This window comes from Petaurus breviceps, unplaced genomic scaffold (genome assembly GCF_028583685.1).
Source record: "Petaurus breviceps papuanus isolate PSGF00001 unplaced genomic scaffold, PetGlider_PUasm1.0 91133, whole genome shotgun sequence".
NCBI classification, from domain to species: Eukaryota; Metazoa; Chordata; class Mammalia; order Diprotodontia; family Petauridae; genus Petaurus; species Petaurus breviceps.
The window spans coordinates 38,856,216-38,867,045 of NW_027187419.1; positions in this window are offsets into that span (position 1 = coordinate 38,856,216).

Consider the following 10,830-nt stretch of genomic DNA (forward strand, 5'->3'; position numbering starts at 1 on the left):
GAGGGAGGGAGGAAGGAAGGAAGGAAGGAAGGAAGGAAGGAAAGAAGGGAGGGAGGGAGGAAGGAAAGAAGGGAGGGAGGGAGGGAGGAAGGAAGGAAGGGAGGGAGGAAGGAAGGAAGGAAGGAAGGAAGGAAGGAAGGAAGGAAGAAAGGAAGGAAGGAAGGAAGGAAGGAAGGAAGGAAGGAAGGAAGGAAGGAAGGAAGGAAGGAAGGAAGGAAGGAAGGAAGGAAGGAAGAGATCTACTGCCTATGGGACTCTTACTTTCATCAAGCCAACTTCCACCCTGAAAGGCCAAACCAAACAAGTCTAGCATCTACTCTATAAGAGGGTTCACAAAAAACTTGAAGGCACCTTTTGCCAAGTCCTCTTTGCTCTAACTTAAATGTCTCCACTTCCTTCAAAGATCTTCATATGGCACAATAGTGTGCCCTTCCCTGGCTGTGTGCTCTCTAGTTTATGAGTGTCCTTCCTAAAACAAGATGGTGTAGTGCCATGAATAGAGCATCAGGCCTGGAGACAGGAAGCCCTGAGTTCAATCCAGCTTCAGATACTTACTGGCTATATGACTCTGGGCAAGTCACTTAACCTCTGTTTGCTTCAGTTTCCTCATCTATACAATGGGGATAATAATAGCACCTGGAGCAGCTATGTGGCACAATGGATAGTGTGCTGGGCCTCAGACACTTACTAGTTGTGTGACCCTGGGCAAGTCACTTCACCCTGTTTGCCTCAGTTTCCTCATCTGTAAAATGAGCTGAAGAAGGACATGGCAAACCACTCCAGTGTCTTTGCCAAGAAAACCCTAAATAGGGTCACAAAGAGTTAGACACAACAGATAACAACACCTGCTTCCCAGAGTTGTTGCGAGGATCAAACGAGATATTGGTAAAAGCACTGAGCACAGTGCCTGCTTCATATTAAATACTATAGAAACGTAAGCTACTGTTATTAACCAGACTAGGGCAGAGTAGAGTTGTCTCTCATCATTTGGCCTAAGACCACATTCTGGGATCATTATTTAGGCTGCCTGGCCTATCACACTGGTGACTGACTGAACCAGTGGCAGCCCGCTGAAAGCCCCCAAAGCTTTTCAGGGGATTTTGCTGTGCAATCATATTTCACACACCTAGTGTTTGGGAAGTTGATTTTTTGAACACGGGTATAAAAATTTCTATTTTGCCCTATTTCTCTTCATCTTTACAATATATGCAATGACTATAATTATGTAACCAAAAACATCACCAAAGGCAACTGTATCCTTTCCTGTGCTTAGCTTAGTATCTCCCTCCCTAACCTTTCCCAGGGCTGTTTATCCAGCAATGAGTGATGCCAGAAAGGAGGGAGAGGGAAAGAAGATAGATTATAGATTAAATTGAAGGATGATAGATTAGATAGACGTTAGATAGGTAGACAGATGATAGAATGTCTGAAGCCCTTACCCTGTCCTCAAGGAGCTTATATTCTAATGAAGGAAAACAGTACATAAAAGGGAGCAAGAAAAAATACCCTCAAGGGTGTGGAAAAGGTCTAAAAGGAATCCAGAAAGTCTTGGACTGAACTATGTTTGGAGTAAGCATGACTTCATGGGTGCTTCCTAAAATGGAAGAACTCACCACAGGAGGAGACTGAGATAGGGGCATTGACATCATGAAGATGGAAACTGGTGCCAGTATAAGCTAACTTTCCTCCTCCCCCTCTCCAAGCTTACCCCCTACTGGATCACTCCACCATACACTCTCAGCATAGCTAAACCCAGAAAGCCCACACACACCTAATCCTATCTTAAAACCACCCTTTCTCCAAACCTGTGATAAACTCTCAATAATCTAGATTAATGAATTTAAGATGTTTCAGGGACCCCTGACCTGAGCTGGAACAGTAGGTTTTCTGAACATGGAGACGTGAGGCAATGGGGGGGGGGGGGCGCGGAAGGAAGATGCAGAACTTCAAAGAGGCCTGTTTGAATCCTGGCTTCAACACGTAGTAGCTGTGCCACCCTATGCAAGTCATTGACTCTAAGTTTCAGTTTTTTATTTGGAAAATAAGGATGGTCTCTGAGAGGCTCCTTTCAGCTCCAAAATCCTATCATTTTAGACTAAGTGTTATAAAAGACAAATTACCCAGACTCCAGCCTCTGCCTTTTAGAAAATTTACTCAGTAACCTATTTGCTCTCACTGTTCCTCATATTATTGGCAACAGCCACCTCTCTCTGTGCTCTGGAATAGCCAAGGATGCCCAAAGACATTTTCTCTCAACTTCCTGACCCTGGGTAAGGACTGCCTCACCCTCCACCCCCCACCTCTCACCCCTACCCTCACCCCTCAAGCCCCCCACCCCCCCACCCCCCACCCCCCCCCCCACCATCCCCCCCACCCCCCCCCCCCCCACCTCTCACCCATCACCCCTCACCCCTCACCTCCTGGCCTATTAACAATCCTCTCTTTGAAGAGGCTCTCCCTAGGTTTTGCTGACAACCCACATCATATGAAGCTAATCAGAAGGAACATGGTGTAGGAGGAATGATAAACTGTGTTTCTCATTTCAATAAAGTTTGTGCTGAACATTGAAAACAGCTGTGGGCCAGGGCAGTGGAGCTCACAAAACCTTTTGTGGGGCTGGCTGAATATGAACTGGAGCCCCCATAAGTCCCATTCAAGGGGTACTTTGCCATTCAGAGACAAAATGTGCACATCTTAGCATTCTACTAGATAGTAAGCTACATGAGGGCAAGGACTAGGAACATCCCCTTACCCTACCTGAAAGGAGTTTGTACTAGATAAATGAGAAAGGTGATGTCATTTATGTCTGACTCGTGGGATCCATGTCCTGGAAGCCATGTATTCCTTGGGTTGAAAGAGATATCTTAGAAGAATTATAATTTTGTTATTTACAGACTATTATGAGCCTGTGAGTTCCATTCAAATCAATTCAGATCAATCCAGTGAATACTTATGTTCATAGCACTATGGGGAACAAAAAAATGAACAAGATAAAATCCCTGACCATGGGGAGCTGATAGTCTATGTGGGAATATATTTCATGGATGCAAAAGCAGTTAACTATATTAAGAATGAGGGAAACGAGAGTTCCCACCATACTCTGCCCTGGTCAGGTCTGGGCACAGCATTTTAAGGAGGATGTTAACAAGTCAGAGAGCACCCAGGAAAAGAAAGACCAAAATGAGAAGAGACTGGAAACTGTGACATCAAAGACAAGTTAAAGAAACTGCAGATGTTTAACCTGGGAGAAACCTTAGGAAGGACATAAAAGACATTGTCAAGTATGTAAGAGCTATGTAGAGGAGGGGTTATGCTTTTTCTACTTGGTCCTAGAAAGAACAATGGGTGAAAGCTGTGTGTAAGTAGCCTTTAAGCTGAACCTTTGGGGAGAGGGGAAAAGATCATCAGGGATGGATGAGAAAGAAAGAAATCTGTTATAGGCATGAGGGAAGCAATGTTCTGGTAAATTTGGGCTTGATGAAAGGAAAAGTTTCTTGAAAATTAGAACCATCCAAAAAATAGAATGAATAATAGAATAGAAATAGTCATAGACTACCTTTCATTATAGGTCTTCAAGCAAAGCATGGATAACTATATGTTGGGTATTTTGTAGAAGATATAGGCTGCACTACACAGCCTTTGAAGTCCCTCTCGATCCTGAAATTCTGCAAAATATCTTTCTTATAAGAGGAAGAACTGTGGTAGAGTGGACAGAGTGGGAACTCTTGAGGAAGCCAAGGACAGAAGGGATTGGTGAGCTCTGGCAGATGTCCCACAGCACCACCACCACTAGGGCAGCAACCAGACTCCATCACAATATGCGGTTCCCTTCTTCAGACAAGAGAGATGACCTCCAAAAGTTGCTGTGACTGAGTTTTTATTGTAGAAACTGTTCCACGTCTCCAGGCAGCTGAAAGAGAAACCATCCAGAGGAACGGGCAAATCCTACCTCAACCTGTCTTTCTTCCACTTACGTATGTGTGTGTTTTTAATGTATTCTGTTAAAGAATTCATTCACAAGGTATACTATTATTTCTCATAAACACCTGGTTGACTCCTGTTGCTGGGTGTCCCTTTGTTTGCAGCTTGAAGGTGCAATAGAGCCATCCAGGGGAGAGGGATCTTTCTTAGCGAGGTCTGGGAGCTCAACCCCCCGCCCATTGTTAAGAGTTTTTATTCTCAGGAGAATTTCAGAAAAACCTTGAAAGACGTACATGAACGGATGCTGAGTGAAGTGAGCAAAAGCAGAACACCGTGCACAGTAAGAGCAACATTGTTCAATGACCAGCTTTGATAGACTTAGCTCTTCTCAGCAATACAATGATCCAAGACTATTCCAAAAGACTCATAATGGAAAATGTTATCCACATCCAAAGAAAGAACTATGCAGTCTAAATGCAGATTAAAACACTATTTTTCCTGGTTGTTTTTTGTTTTTGTTATTTCTTTTTTGTGGTTTTTCCCTTTTTTCTGATTCTTCTTTCACATGACTAATATGGAAATATGATTAATATGATTGTACAATATATAACCTATATCAGATTGCTTGCTGTCTTGGGAGGAAGAAAAATTCTGAACTCAAAATCTTATAAAAGTAAGGGTGGCTGGGTGGCACAGTGAATAAAGCTTGGGCAAGTTACTTAACCCCAATTGCCCTCCAAAAGGCAAAAAAAAAATCTTATAAAAGTGAATGCTTAATACTATCTTTACATGTAAGTAGAAAAAAAAATAATATACTATTAAGTGTGTGTGGGGGGAGGGAGAGTTTCTTTTCTCTAACCAGAAGCAAAAGCTGGCACCATTTCATAACTACCTTGCTAAATGCAAAATTACAATGAACATGGACCATATTTGATAAATTTGTCTCATCAACATGAGCCAAGTTTATATACATATATTTTATATGCAGTATTTATGCAAAATAGATACAACATGACTTTGGGGAGAAAGTTACTTAGCAGCTGGAAGAATCAGGAAAGGTCACACTTGAGCTGTACCATGAGTGGGATAAAGAGGTGGAAATGAGGAGGACTAGAAATGAGGGGGACACGAATATATTTCAGGAAGGACAACTTTTACAAAGGCAAGAGATGGGGAATGGAATGCAATGTACAAGAAGGTCAGTTTGACTGGATTGGAGTGTATGTGTGCAGGGAAAAAATATGTAATAAGGATGAAAGATAAGTTGGGGCTAAGATTTTGAAGGGTTTTGTATGCCCAACATGAGTTTATATTTCTTCTCTTTCTATTTATTCCATATTTGTGCATATTGTTGTCTTTCCATTAGAATGTACTCTCCTCTTTGTAAGGATTGTTTCTTTTATTGCATTTTGTATCACTGGGGCCCAACACAGTACCTAACACCAAGTACCTAGTACCAAGTACAACTGATGCTTGTCAACTGATTCAATGCTTCCAGAATTGTGATCTCATCACTGTAGGTACTATCTCTCATTGAAACCTATATACATCTTCTGTCTTGTCTAATTGTTGTCGCTATTCTCCTTAAAAACTTCTACAGTCATCCACCCAAAGTGCTATAGACTGTCCTTTATAACTCTTGACATTTCAGAGTGCCAAAGCTGTCCATCAATTATCCCATTCCCACCACACGTGACTGACACACTTCCTTTTCTAGTCATATACCTATTTCTGCCAAACTGCTTTCCAGTTTTCCCAGCGTTTTTGTTATGTAGTGAGTTCTTGTTCTAAAAGCTTGGATCCTTGAGTTTATCAAACACTAGATCACTATGGCCATTTACTACTATGTATTGTGTACCTAATCTATTCCACTAATCCACCTGTATAAATCCTTTGTAATCTTTTGCAGCCTATTCATGCTCACCCCAGGCTTCTCCACTGATTTCTGGGTTACCTGCAACTTTAACTCTTTGGAGCCTGACATTTGAAGGCTCTTAGTCTTGCAGCATCATCAGAAAAAATGATGACAGCTAGATGACCTTGACCCCCATTGGGGGCCCTGGGGCACCTTTCTCTCTCTATGACTGGAAAATATAGAGGGTGGATATCAGAGAGCTCCTCCCAGATGCTATATTTAAGGAGGGGGCCCAGTGCAGCCACCTCATCATCTCCCACCAGGACACAGGTCTTCAATCATGTCCCCAGACCTGGTTCTCCTCCCTGTTAGCTTCTTTTTATGTGTTGTCTTCTTCCATTAGATTTTGCTCCTTGACAGCAGGGACTGTCTTTTCACCTTTCTTTGTATCCCCAGTGCCTGGACTATAGTAGGCACTAACTAAATGTTTATTAACTGACTGATGATAAGGAATCTCCTCTATTTGGACTCCACTGGACATCTTCCATGTCAGAGGCAAATAACTTCAGTCAATTGACATTTTATGCCTAATTTTAATACCTTGCTTAATATTTTAAAAAAGGTTGAACAAAATTATTTTTGTAGTGATATCTTTCATAAAATCCTTAGTAGAGGAAAGCTTTTAAGGTATCATTTTACCTCACCAAATCAAATGTGTTTTTTATGATATTTTTCGAAAAAGTAATAATCATAACAGTGGGATTCTTCTTATTATTATTATTATATGTATTCTCATGTTTCAGTCAATTTTTGTGATTGTAAAAATATCTTTTTAAAATATAATTTGCATATTTTAATTTTTGGCAGGGCAATTGAGGTTAAGTGACTTGCCCAAGGTCACACAGCTAGTTTTTCTGTTAAGTGTCTGAGGCCGAATTTGAACCTAGGTCCTCCTGACTCCAGGGCCTGTGCTCCACTCACTGCACCACCTAGCCACACCTAATATGCATATTTTTATAACAGCCTACGTTCATCAAGGCACTCTCAATGCTTAAGTAAATTATTCTCACAAAGACTGAGATGGGAAAGTGGTATATGGATCCATATCCTCTTCTCTTTCCTATATCTTGATTCAGTCCCTCAAAGCCCTCAGAGCTGTTTCATCTGCAGCACAGACTTCCACTGTGTATATAGCTGGTCAGATCCAGCTGTTCTTCCCACCTTTTTTTTCTTTCGTGACATTTCTACTTCCTCAGGCAACACATTGGGGACTGTGATATTAGATTCCATATGTGGCGTCTCCACAGACATTGATGGGGAAAAGAATTTGTCATAGAAATCTTGACAGGTCTTTTTTTTCCATTTTCCATTTGTTTTGCTGCCTTTCCAACTCCATCCTTAAATGCCCTCAGGACTAGTGGATTTAGTGGGACCTCTTGCCAAGCTTTCTGGTTTTTTCCTCCAGGGCTTTTCACAGTTTTATGGGGTGATGCTGCTCATAATCTTCCACCATCCTCATCTGTAAGTTTTTAATCACAACATAAATAAATAAATAATGCAACAAGAACTTTCCATTTGCTGAAGGAAACACCCCATAACTCAGGGTAGGGACATGTACACATCTCTGCCTCCCCTGCAGTGTCTAACGCCCAGCAAAGCACACAATTAGGGCTCAGTAAACATGCTTCTTAGGGAGAGTGGGTAGAGAATGCAGCCCACATGAGATTCTCGCTAGCTAGATGACCCTAGGCAAGCTGCTTCATCTCTCTAAGCCTCAGTCTCTTCATCTGTAAAACAAGTAAGCTGGATTCAACTTCTGAGGTGCCATTGGCTCTAAATCTAGTCTCCGATAGCAGAACCAAACTGTTCTTGGAGAAGAGAGAAAAAGCAGGAAGTCCCACCTCTCATCCCCCGGGGATTAGAGCTCTGCCTGAGGGTTTTTACTCCAAGCAATCACCAATCCAATCACTAAAGCATTTACTGAGAACCTACTAAGTGCTCAGCCATCAGCTTGTGCATCAGCAAACCTTTAGCTGCCTGGAGAACAGAGTAAGAAATCATAATAAAAGAATGAAGAAAGAAAGGCTTTTTCACTCCCCTTCCTCTCTCCTCCTTCTCCCCCAAACCAGGTGGGTAATAATTTGAGGTAATGAGTAATTGAATCATTTTAAAATGAGCTCTGGAGCCCCAGGGCAGGGATTTCTGGGGAAGGGGACCTGGTGCCTGTTTACCTTGGCTATCCTACAGAACTCTCCCTTCTACCCCCACCCCCATCCTTATTTAGTTGCTGGTTGCCAAGGAGATGGCTGACAATTTCCATTTTCCAAGTCTCTCTCTTGGAACTTTACCGAGACACTTTGGAAACTCCCCACTCCTCCCTGCTCCCCAGGCCAAAGAACTTGGGGATGCTGGCCAGGCCGGGGTGGCTGCAGTTTCCCTAGCCCTCAGGCAGAAAGTAAGAGGAAGGGAGAGTCATGCAGAGAGTGACTTACAGAACTCGGCTTAATCTAGTAAACACAAAATCCCCCTCCTAAATCCTCCTTTATTTTTGCAGTTGAGGAAAGTGAGGCCAAGATAGATACTATGATGTGCCTAAGGTCATACAAATAGTATGTGGATTCCCTACAGGCCCAGTCCTTTCCCCAAACCTACCTCCCCTTCTGACATCTCTACTTCTGATAATGATACCACCATTTTTCCAACCTCCATTCCTTCCTGCAACCCATCCCCCAAGCCTGGAATGTAATCTCTCTCTACATCTCCACCTGCTGAAATGCTTCTATTCCTTTAACAGCTTAGATGCCATCTCCTCCGTGAAGTCTTCTCCCATCTCTCCAACTGAAAGTTATATTTCCCTAAATTCCACATTAACTTATCTGGCTCTTTCCTTTACATTTATCACATTTGACTTGTTTTAGCATATTATCCATTTCATCTAGACAGTCAGTGTGATGGGTTCACCAGGTCTTCCCACCTCTGACATTGACTTGCTATGTGACCTTGGGCAAATCACTTAACCTCTTTATGCCTCAGTTTCCTCATCAGTAAAATCAGGGGGTTGGGCCTGATGGACTCTAAGGTTCCTTTCCACTCTAACCCTTAAGAAAGAGACTTGTTATTTTTCTTCTTTGTAGCCTAAGCATCTAGCACAGGGCCTTGCATTTAGTAGATCACTTAAACATGGAATGCAATGTGCTTTCTAATAGGAAACAGGTGACATGGGCATCAATTGTTAGTACTAATTAAGAGCAGACTAGGGCTGGATACACAGATCTGGGGATCATCTGTGTTGTTCAGTTGTTTCAGTCATGGCCAACTCTTCATGACCCCATTTGGGGTTTTCTTGGCAAAGATAATGGAGTGATTTGCCATTCTCTTCTCATTTTGTAAGTAAGGAAGTATGCAGAGACAGACAGGGCACAGTGACTTGCCCAGGGTCACGCAGCTAGTAAGTGTCAGAGGCCAGAGTTAAACTCAGGAAGATGAGTCTTCCTGACTCCTGGAACTCTAGCCACTATGCCACCTGCTGCCCCTCCTCTGTATAGAGCACTGATGATATATCACCATGTGATAGAGTAGAGAAGGAAAAAAAAGAAAGCCCAAAACAGAGCCTGGGGGGAGATGGTTAATAGATGTGACACTGATGAAGATCCATCAAAGGAAACTGAGGAGCAGTTAGAAAAGGAGGAAAACAGGAAAGAGCAGTGTCATGAAAAACCAAGGAAGGAGAGATTATCCAGGAAGAAAAGGAGGCGAATGGTGTCAGATGATGCAGAAAAGTCAAGAGGACTGAGGACTGAGAAAATGCCATTATATCTAGCAGCTCAGAGGTCACTGACAGTTTTGTGGAGGGCAGTTTTATTTGAGTGATGCAGTCAGAAGATAGACCGCAAAGGTCTGAGGAGTGACAGGAGAAGAAATAGAGGCACTCTGACCTCATATGGGGCCGAGAAAAATTTGGCAACAGTAAAAGGTTTCTGAACACGCAATGACCAAAAATTGCTTCAAAGTCAGACACGTAATAAATCCAAGGTGTTTCTGGTGGTGCTTGCCCATGTTGCATCACACAACTTCACTGTAGCCTTGGTTCTGAACACAAAGCATGAGCACTTTGCACTGCTCCCAGGCCACGAAAGGCCAGCTAATGCTGCCAAAAAGCAAAAAGGGATCAAGTGGAAAAAGTTTAAGAAGCCCTGGTATAGATAACTTTCTCAAAGAGTTTAGCCAAGAAGGGGGAGAGATATAGGGTGACAGTACAGATGGTTAGATCAAGTGGGTTTTTTCTTTTGTTTTTGTTTTATTTTCAAGAATGAGGAGACATGGGTGTGTTTGAAGCAATGGGGAAGGAGAGGAAGGGAAGGAGCATTGGGCAAATGGCCTTAGTTTTTTCAGTGAAGTTTGAGTTAAGGTACTCAGCAGAGAGAATAGGAGGCTTGAGAGGAGATGAGAAGATTTTGCACAGCCAATGTAAAGACTGGAATTTCAAATTCATTAGAAAGTAATATAATAATTGCCTTGCTGTAGTGAAGGCCCAGTTGAGATTAGGTGATCTCAATTGTAGTGGACCCAATCAACATGGTTTTGTTATTTTCTCCAACTCTATTCAATAGCATGTGAAGAGGAACAAAGGGAACAGATGGTGGAAATAATCTGGGGCTGAAGTTTGGCAGGCATGATTCCTGATAGGACAAGGAAGCAAGGAATTTCAAGAGTTGAGTTTAAATGCAGAGTTGAACTTGTTTACCAAGAAGTCAAGATAGGCAAAGGACAAAAAGTATGGCCTGTGAAAGACTGGATATTGAAGTGAGGGTGAAGAACACAGTTAGTTGTGATAAGGCCTATATAGGGCAAGATAAAATGAAAAAACCTTATAACCAGAAAAAGGAATTTCAGAGTTCATATATATGGAAGTTGGTCACTTGTGGGTGAGTCGATCACAGATATAAAGTAGATTGAGATACTTAAAAGTTAAGACATTTGAGGAAGCATCAATTGGTATGTTGAAGTCCCCCAGCAAGAGGGCAGACTGGATGGAAGAAGGGAAGGGAAGGAAG